This window comes from Tupaia chinensis, unplaced genomic scaffold (genome assembly GCF_000334495.1).
Source record: "Tupaia chinensis unplaced genomic scaffold, TupChi_1.0 Scaffold000597_1, whole genome shotgun sequence".
In the NCBI taxonomy this organism is placed as follows: Eukaryota; Metazoa; Chordata; class Mammalia; order Scandentia; family Tupaiidae; genus Tupaia; species Tupaia belangeri.
Genome location: NW_006160114.1, coordinates 1,334,159 through 1,342,955, shown reverse-complemented (window position 1 = coordinate 1,342,955; position 8,797 = coordinate 1,334,159). Strand labels below are relative to the sequence as shown.

At 44.7% G+C, this 8,797-nt stretch overlaps 1 protein-coding gene across 1 annotated transcript in view; it reads left to right on the top strand.

Moving 5' to 3' along the window:
- Positions 1 to 2,114: 2,114 nt before the first annotated feature.
- Positions 2,115 to 8,797, top strand: part of KATNAL1 (katanin catalytic subunit A1 like 1) — a 235,958-nt gene continuing 229,275 nt past the window's right edge. The window contains exons 1-2 of the mRNA XM_027775674.1: positions 2,115 to 2,235; positions 2,375 to 2,558. The gene's annotated coding sequence lies outside the window, so the exon portion shown is untranslated. The remainder of the gene's footprint in view (positions 2,236 to 2,374; positions 2,559 to 8,797) is intronic.

Here is an 8,797-nt window from a genome sequence, read left to right as displayed (position 1 = left end):
AATGAACCAATGTAAACACTTGCCAAAAAACTTGTAACCTCTCCTCGTCTCTCTTTGTAATATACACCAGCTTTCTAGGTCGCCATATTGGTGAGCACATGTCTGGGAAACTACACGTTTGCTCATCTGAGTGATTCGTCCTGAGCCCTGGCTCAAACAAACTACTCGGTCTTCTTTCTGGGTTGACCATCATCATCGTTGCTGTTACCGTCCTCATCATTATCATCTCTCTTTCCTGCTTAGCATTCCACAAATAAATGCTGGACCCTTACTTTAATTTCTTGGAGCTGCTATTATTTCTGCTGGAAGATTTTTTGACATTCTAAACCAGTGATCATTAACGTGTCAAGGTGATCTGTAGAGATTCCAAAAGTAAATATTAGAACTTGTATTTATGTTCATTTTTCAATTTCACCTTTTAGGCTTCTACTTATATGTTCGTTTAAAATCTTTGACAGGCCCAGCCACTGCAGCACAGATGCAGCAATGCAGTGCTGGAAACCACATGACTGACCTTGGGTTTGTCCTCCTAGCTGACCTGGAATACACCAGGCATGTGCATGTGCCCAAGATCCTGGCTGACTGGAGGGCTGGGGGCGGGGGGGATCGTGGTGTGATTAGACCCTGTTGAGGGTGACTCTCTCAATAAAATAAATAAACCTAAAATCTATTTATTAGAGTATATATGAACTTTAGAAATAAATATAACTATTGAGACTGGATGCTCAAACATTTAAAAAATAATTGTTTCTTTTTATGTATTCATTCTTTTGTTTTATTTATTTATTTATTTATTTATTTTTAGAGGTTGTTGCTATAGGGCACGTGTGCTCGCGAGACAGACAGAGAGAGACAGAGAGAGAGAAATCACCCCCCATCCCCCCAAGGGGGATGGCCACGCCGCAATCCCTTCTCTTCCATTCTCCTCTTGGGATCTTGGGCACGCACGCACATGGTGATCTGTAGAGATTCCAAAAGTAAATATTAGAACTTGTATTTATGTTCATTTTTCAATTTCACCTTTTAGGCTTCTACTTATATGTTCGTTTAAAATCTTTGACAGGCCCAGCCACTGCAGCACAGATGCAGCAATGCAGTGCTGGAAGCCACATGACTGACCTTGGGTTTGTCCTCCTAGCTGACCTGGAACACACCAGGCAGGTACATGTGCCCAAGATCCTGGCTGACTGGAGGGCTGGGGGGGCGGGGATCATGGTGTGATTAGACCCTGTTGAGGGTGACTCTCTCAATAAAATAAATAAACCTAAAATCTATTTATTAGAGTATATGTGAACTTTAGAAATAAATATAACTATTGAGACTGGATGTTCAAACATTTTTAAAATAATTGTTTCTTTTTATGTATTCATTCTTTTGTTTTATTTATTTATTTATTTATTTATTTTTAGAGGTTGTTGCTATAGGGCACGTGTGCTCGCGAGACAGACAGAGACAGAGAGAGAGAAATCACCCCCCACCCCCCCAAGGGGGATGGCCACGTCGCAATCCCTTCTCTTCCATTCTCCTCTTGGGATCTTGGGCACGCACGCACATGGGCCTGGTGTGAGTTTTAAGCCACTAGGTCCAGGACACGAACCGCAGTCGACTACATGGGAGTACAGCGACATAGCCACTACGCTAACTGCTGGTCCCTCTTTTGTTTTATTTTGACCAGAGAGAAACAGAGAGAGAGAGGGAAAGTGAGAAAGCAAAACCACCAGATCCGGGACTTGAACCGTGGTTGGTTGAGTGAGAGTGTCCGGCACCTTAGCCACCATGCAAACATTTTAAATAAAGATGGATTATAAAGATGGGATATAACTGTTCTTGACTGAGGCAAGTGCTTCTACCTTGTATTTTCCCTAAACATCATGTTGTTTTCTCATTATTGATTGTCTTCCCCATAGAAGACCTGAAGGAACATGAGGGCAGGGTCTGTGGATCAGTCAGAATTAAGTTGCAGATAATAGAATCCACTCTAGTTAGTTTTAGCAGAGATGAATTTATTGTAGGCTGTTGGCTGTCAGCAGAGATTCTTAAACTTTAGCGTGTGTCAGAAGCACCTGGAAGGCGTGTTAAAGCCAAGATTGCTAGGCCCCACCCCCCAGAGTTTCTGATTCAGCTGGTGTGGGGTGGGGGCCAAGAATTTGCATCTCTAACAAGTTCTCAGCTACGGATATTGCTGGTCCAGAGATCACCCTTACAGAATCACTGGGTTATATTAACAGAATGAAGGTAAGCACTGGAGATGGAGGCTGCAGAGGGGGAATCAGGTGTAACTACCAGAGCTACACTGCAAATCTGGCCTAGCCAGGTAGTCACTGCACCTGCTGTTTCCACGGTTAACTCAAAACCCACAGTGCCTCTGTTGCAGGCTAGAAAGCTGCTGGGCCAGGAAGCTGTGCTGATACTATTCACCCACAAGGTAGAGATTGATTCAAGATGGTGCCTTTGCTACCCTGGCTGGAGAAGGTTCAAAGCACCTCTACCTCTATACTTTCAGAAGGGCGGTGTGACAGCCACTCACAGTGCTTACGCTGCATCTGCACCAGAGCCTGGTAAGCTGCTAATGATTATTATAATTGACTCCGGAGATTTCTTGTGGAAACCCTAGTGCATGGGAATTTAGCATTCCAGCTTTTAGTGCACAGGAAATCTTGCTTAGAAGGAGGTTGGAGTGGTTTTGAGTGAGGTGAAAGCAACATCTGCCACAGGCTGTGTTTTTCATCTTGGTTCTTGGTGTGGTGCCTAAGCGTTAGGGGCTGTGACAGAGGAGGCCCTCAGTAAGTTAGAGTTCCCTTCTCTCTTTTCCTTCCTCAGTCTGCTAGTCTGAGTCACTCCCATGCAGTGTGCTAAGGCGTCTTGGCTGGGGGTTGTCCAGCTGGAATAATCTGCCTGACTTCTGACTGGGGCCTTTTCCTCTGTCTTTTTCATCAATACGGTTGGCTCTTTGAGCAAGGTAGATATGCAGACGCAGCAGATTTTTGCAGTAAGAAGTCTGCCTGAGGCTATTCCCATTAGAAATTAGTCCCTCTAGGTTTACCTGGGATCTAAGTTGCTGTTTACCCTGTTCCTTCCCTCCATATCCTCATCCCCAGAGACTGGAACCAAGAGTGGCCTCTTGGCCTTCAGAGTCTCTGAGACTAAATCCATTTCTATACTAGAAAGCAGATAGAGCTGCTACCACAGGTGAGGCTGAGAGGGGTTTGGAGGGAACGCTTTTGCCCAGGAGCTAGCAGATCTCACAGCTGTTTTCAAGTTACCCCACCGGCAACAGTTGCCTGCTCACAACCACATTCTAGGCTGAGATATCTTGTTGTTGTTTAGGTTTTTGCCATAAGACATGTCCTCCCAGAAGAGAAATCTTTTAAGCAGCTTCCTGAATATGAGTCTGGAGGTGCAGGTTGGGGATAAAGAGTGGGTGTGATCAGAGCACAGGAAATGCTTCCTCTTGCCTGTCTCAGCCTTCCTTTGAGGCCACCACAGCAGTGCCATCCACCGCTTTGCAGACCATGACAGAAGCAAACTCTTCTAAGACTTTGGCAGTGCTTATAGCGTCAGAAGCCACACTTAAACAGAGGCAGCATGACATGGAGTGGGGAGTGTAGGATTTGGCGATAGTAGGCCTCTGAGTTTGAATCTTTTCTTTTTACTGACCGGCTGTGACACCCAACACATTCCGTAACATTTTCTTGCCTTAGTTTTTGGAGCTGTGAAGAGAGAAAACTGGGGGCCTGACTGTGTAGCAGTAACATGGTGCTCTGTGAGGTAATCCATATGGGAGGTGCTGGGTTCGCATCTGGAGACATCCCTGAGTACGCAGGACACACCCATGCCCATGATCTGGGACTGGCTGGGGCTGAGATAAGGCACAGCGTCAAGACCCTGTTGGGAGTGCCTGTCTCTCTATTTCTCCATCCCACTTATCTCTTTTGTTCATGGAAGAAAGACATTTAAAAAAAAGAAAAAGAAAAAGAAAGAAAAGAAAACTATAGCCTGCCTAGGAGACTTGTGATGATTTAATGTAAAGTATTTGGGGCATATTATCAAATAGCAATGATGATTCATATGTATAATGAAGAGCACTAAAAACAGTCACAGTCCTCATAGCTTATTTTACTTATAAATATCCTGTGCTCATCTCAGCCTTTGTATGGTTTTAGTGGAAGAGGTTATACTGTCAACTTTACCCTTTGGCCACATCAAATCCTTTCTGGAATGGGCAAGGCAAAACGATTTTTTTTCTTGATGAGAGAAAGAGAGGGAGAGACAGAAACAGGGTCCCCCCGTGTCACACTCCTGGACAGCCATGTAGTCAGTTAGAACTACAGAAACACACAGCTGTGCCTGCAGTGTCAGGCTGGCATGGGGAGCATGCAAAGGAACTGGATCTCCCATGCACCTTCCAAGCAGTGACATTACCTGTGTGCCACTGTGGCTATTATTTCTATTATATAAATAAGTGAGAACCTTCCAGATTGGGCACTAGAGGTACAGAAATGAAAAAGATCTCAAATATCTCAGCGTCAACAGGTGAGGCAGACATGTAGAATTCCAAGACAGGAAGATGTGTATGGTCACAGGAACATGTGTGTGCTGCTAGGAGCCCAGAAGAGGAGCAGCCAAAGCTCATGGCTGGATTCCGGGGTGTGAGAGGCACACTTGCTAGGACACGCTAACCAGCTTATTCAGGGATGAAGGCGAGAGGGGAACCTCTGGATTTCTGCTCTTGTGACTAGACGGATGGCCATGCTTCTTTTTATGCCTTTTTAAAAAAATTATTTATTATGATTATTCTTTAACTTGATATGAGAGAGAGAGAGAGAGAGAGAGAGAGATGGTGCCACCATGAAGTGAGAAACCAAGCCACCAGGTTCAGGACTCAAACCATGGCCAGCCATGTGGGAGTCCAGTGCCCCAACCACCACACCACTTGCTGGCCTGCTATGCTTTTTTAAAAAAACGTTTGCTAGAGAGTACCTACACTCCTCAGAAACAGAGAGACAGAGAAGGAAAAAGCATCCCCTTGATGGGATGTGGTCATGCCTCAATCCCATCTCTGCTTCTCCATCCTGCTGGGGTTTGGGGCATGCATGCACATGTACCTAGTGTGTTTTTTTATGTCCCCAGGGCCAGAAATCAAATCACGTGATCAGCCATGAAAGCTCTGGTTCCCTTAACTACGAGGCCACAGGGTAGCTCTAGCCACACTGTCTTTGAGCACAATGACAGCATAATCACAGGCTATTCTTAGCAATTGTCATTTCCTCTAGGTCACTTCGGGTACCTGAGTTTATTGTGCTATCTCTTTTTTCTCATAAAATCCTATCCTGTAACTAGTAAGAACAGTGAATCCGAACAGAATAAGGGCAGAAGTCTTGTCCTCCCCCTCCTCTCCGCCTTTTTCCCTAAGAGGAAGCCATTCAGGATCTCTTTTCCTGTTCACTTACACAGCCTGATGCAGAACAGAGGCCTGTGAGTACAAGTGCCAGGAAACAGCTGCTCCCGCTGTTGCCAGGGAAGTGCTCGGTACCGCCTGGCTTAGCCACATGGCCAGGCACAAACCATGACTCTGGAATATCTGATTCTGTATTGGGTGCAAGAAATACAAGGAGGACAAAGAAATGTGTCTTAAAGGTGGATTGACAGGTATTGCTCAACTTATAAAACAAGAATCATTCTGACCAATACATTTAAGGAAAAGGAATGGAAAACAAAATATATTTTTCTTGGACTTGGGTAAACTTGGACTCTATTTTCTTAAAAGAGGGGTTCCTTAGACTATTCTGTGAGCATGACCTGCGTGGGAGGGTTCTGGGTTTGTGCCTGGAAACACCAGGTCTGTGTCCATGCTATAATTCAGACTGTCTAAGATAGGGGTAGATCATAGCATCAGGACCCCACTGGGTGTGTCTGTCTGTCTGTCTCTCTTGCTCATAGAAGGAAATAGATAAATACAACTTTAGAAACAATTTTTTTCTCAATTATGATGAATACAGAGATTACAAAGGTCCCAGATAAACTAAAGATATACTGCCATGTATTTTAAGAGGCAAGGGACTTGGTATTGGAAGAAGTGGGCTCTAGCTGAGCCTGAAACAGTTGATTCAAATGTCTTATATTACTGAGCACTAGATTTCAAGCTGCACAGCATATTTGCTTACTATTGTGGTGTGTGTGTGTGTGTGTATGTATCTTACAACAAAGCCTGGAATCGCAAAGAAGCCCCAGTTAGCAGGTAGAGTGATTATGCTTTGAGTATCCTGGCATACTGCAGATTGCTGCTGTGGAGTTTTTTTGTGTGTTTTTTTTTCCCCCCTCAGATATATCTTTCTGGTATAACATTCTGTTCCTGAAAGCAAACAACTTCTAATATTGGATTGTTGAGTGTATCATTAAGCCTCTCCAAACACAAACACAGCTCCTATGCTCTAAAAGTAAAGGCCCCCACAGCTATTAATCTGTGTGACCAGCAATCTAAGCAAATACAGGATCTCAGAAGCCTTAATGAAGTAACTGTCTCTGCACACTGAACTGTCAGAACCAAGCCTTTCCATCGACACCAAAGCATATTAGGGGAATGTTTTAGGTAGACTCCTAGCTGGATATCTGGTTAACCTGCAACCACGCAGAGCAGCCAGGGCAAAGGTGTGTCTCGGTGCTTTGTGCTGTACTTGGAACTCTACAGCTGGAGGATTAGAAGTTGTTTGCTCACTCTGTTCAAAACAAAAGGTGTAAAGGAAGTTCAGCAACAACGGAAAGATGACTTGCAATTTGTAACTGACTGGGCTATGCTTGACAAGCCTGGTGTATTTCTAATCTTTCAAAGCCAAATGCCAAGGCTTCTGAGCCTCATTAACCAGGCAGAGCAGCATGCCTGTTTGTCATTTTTTTTTTTTTTTTTTCTAATCACCACAAAGTCTGAAGGAAGCAAACTTTTCCTTCCCACGTTTTCCCTTGTAATAGAAGGGCCACTGCTTGAGACTTTCTAAAAGATGGTAACCAATGTCTGTTTCATTTGTTCTTCCATGTAGCTGGTCCCTGGGGGCTGTAATTACGGAAGTGTACCCTGGCAGTTATATCACATGGCCCAAGGAACTGCCAGGGCACCAACGTGCTTCCTGCCAGACAACCTTTTACAGCGGAAGGCGTTTGTGCCTCATCTGCGGTCACTGTCTCGTGTGAACAGTCCTCAGATACTGTCGGGGAAAAGAGGAGGTGTGTGTTGACAACATCAAGTCCAGAGATGGAACCCTGAGCCCTTCTTCTGCTACCAGATCATTTTCCTGTTAATGAAGTGGCTTGGTCAGGTGTAAATCAGCAAGAGTTTTTGTTTGCTTGTGTATGTGTGTGTGTGTGTGTGTGTGTGTGTGTTTTAAGAACTATTTTTAGGTATGAGACATTTCCTACCTTCAGATGAGCTCAGAACACATTTTCTACCAGAAAGGTAAACTATATAAGGAAGCAGACGTCTTGCCCAGTTTAACCCTCAGAATAGAGGCCTGGTTTATGGCTAAGGGGATGTGGACTGTGCTTGGCCTCTTGGTTGAAGGCCTGGATGCTCAAATCTGGGCTGGTTCCCATCTCCAGCCTCAATTTCCTCATCTGTAAAGTGGTTGTGATGTGTCAGTAAGCTCATGCGCATAAATAGTGATGACTAATTCTTGGATGGCATCACTACATCCCAGGCACTGTTCTCCCCTTAACTCATTTATTCCTCAGAGTGGTCTTGTGAGGGAGGGACTGTTGCCATCCCCATTTTACAGATGGAAAGTTGAGGCCCAGAAAAATTAGTAACCTACTCTAGGTCACACAACTACTAAGTGGTAGGCTTGGGGTTTCAACAGATGCTTGACTAGGGAGCCTGTGTCTTTGTGATGTCAACTTGTTTTTGTAAGACAGACAGGAGGTGTGTACTTGGTAGGTCCTTAATATGTATCAAAAAGGAGTACAGAGTGGATTGCTCTGGCTAGAAGCTATGCTTCTTCCCTCTGTTGGTTATCCTGAAATTATGATGGTCCTTTAAGGGCCTTAGAGTGTTGTCTGCTTATCAAAGGCTCAGTTCCTTCTCTAAGGCAACAAGAGGGTGGGTAAACCAGAAGTCTGGTAGGGTACCAGGCCAATAGGCAGCACGGGGATGGTAAGATGCCACTAAGTTGCTGATGAATTGGGCCGAGTCAGTGGTGAACATTTGGGCCATGGGGAAACCCTGGTGGCAGGAGCATGAGAGCAAGGCTATGGCAGGAAGGAGATGCTTGACCTGTGTGTGTATCTAGGGAGGTGGATAGGGAACCTATGTGACTTCAAGTCCTAGGAAAGAGAGTTCTGAGTGGGATGTTGGATTTTGATCAGTGTCTCAGGTACCTTCACATTTGGAGACTGAGAAGGAGAATCAGGGCTGTGCAAGCTGGCAATGTGAGCCCATGTACCACTCATGTCTCTGTTTTAGAGAATATAGGGGAGATCGTAATAGTAGAGATGCCATAGGATGAGTCACCATGTACTTGCTCAGGGTCGCAACGATTTCTGATATTTCCCCTCAGAAGGCTGGAGATGCTAATGTACCAATGCTGAAGCTGGTTTAGATTTCATCCTGTATGTCTTCCTGTTCTATGATTGGCCAAACATTTTCCTGGTGGCTAGTGATTCAAAGATAGTAGAAAACACAGCCCTTGCCCTTAAGAAGCTTTCATTCATTGGAAGAGACAAATGTATAAACAGATCATATAAATCGATAGGGTAATCTAGAGGTAGGCACTAGGGAATACTGTGAAGGGCATCTCACCTGGGGAGGAAA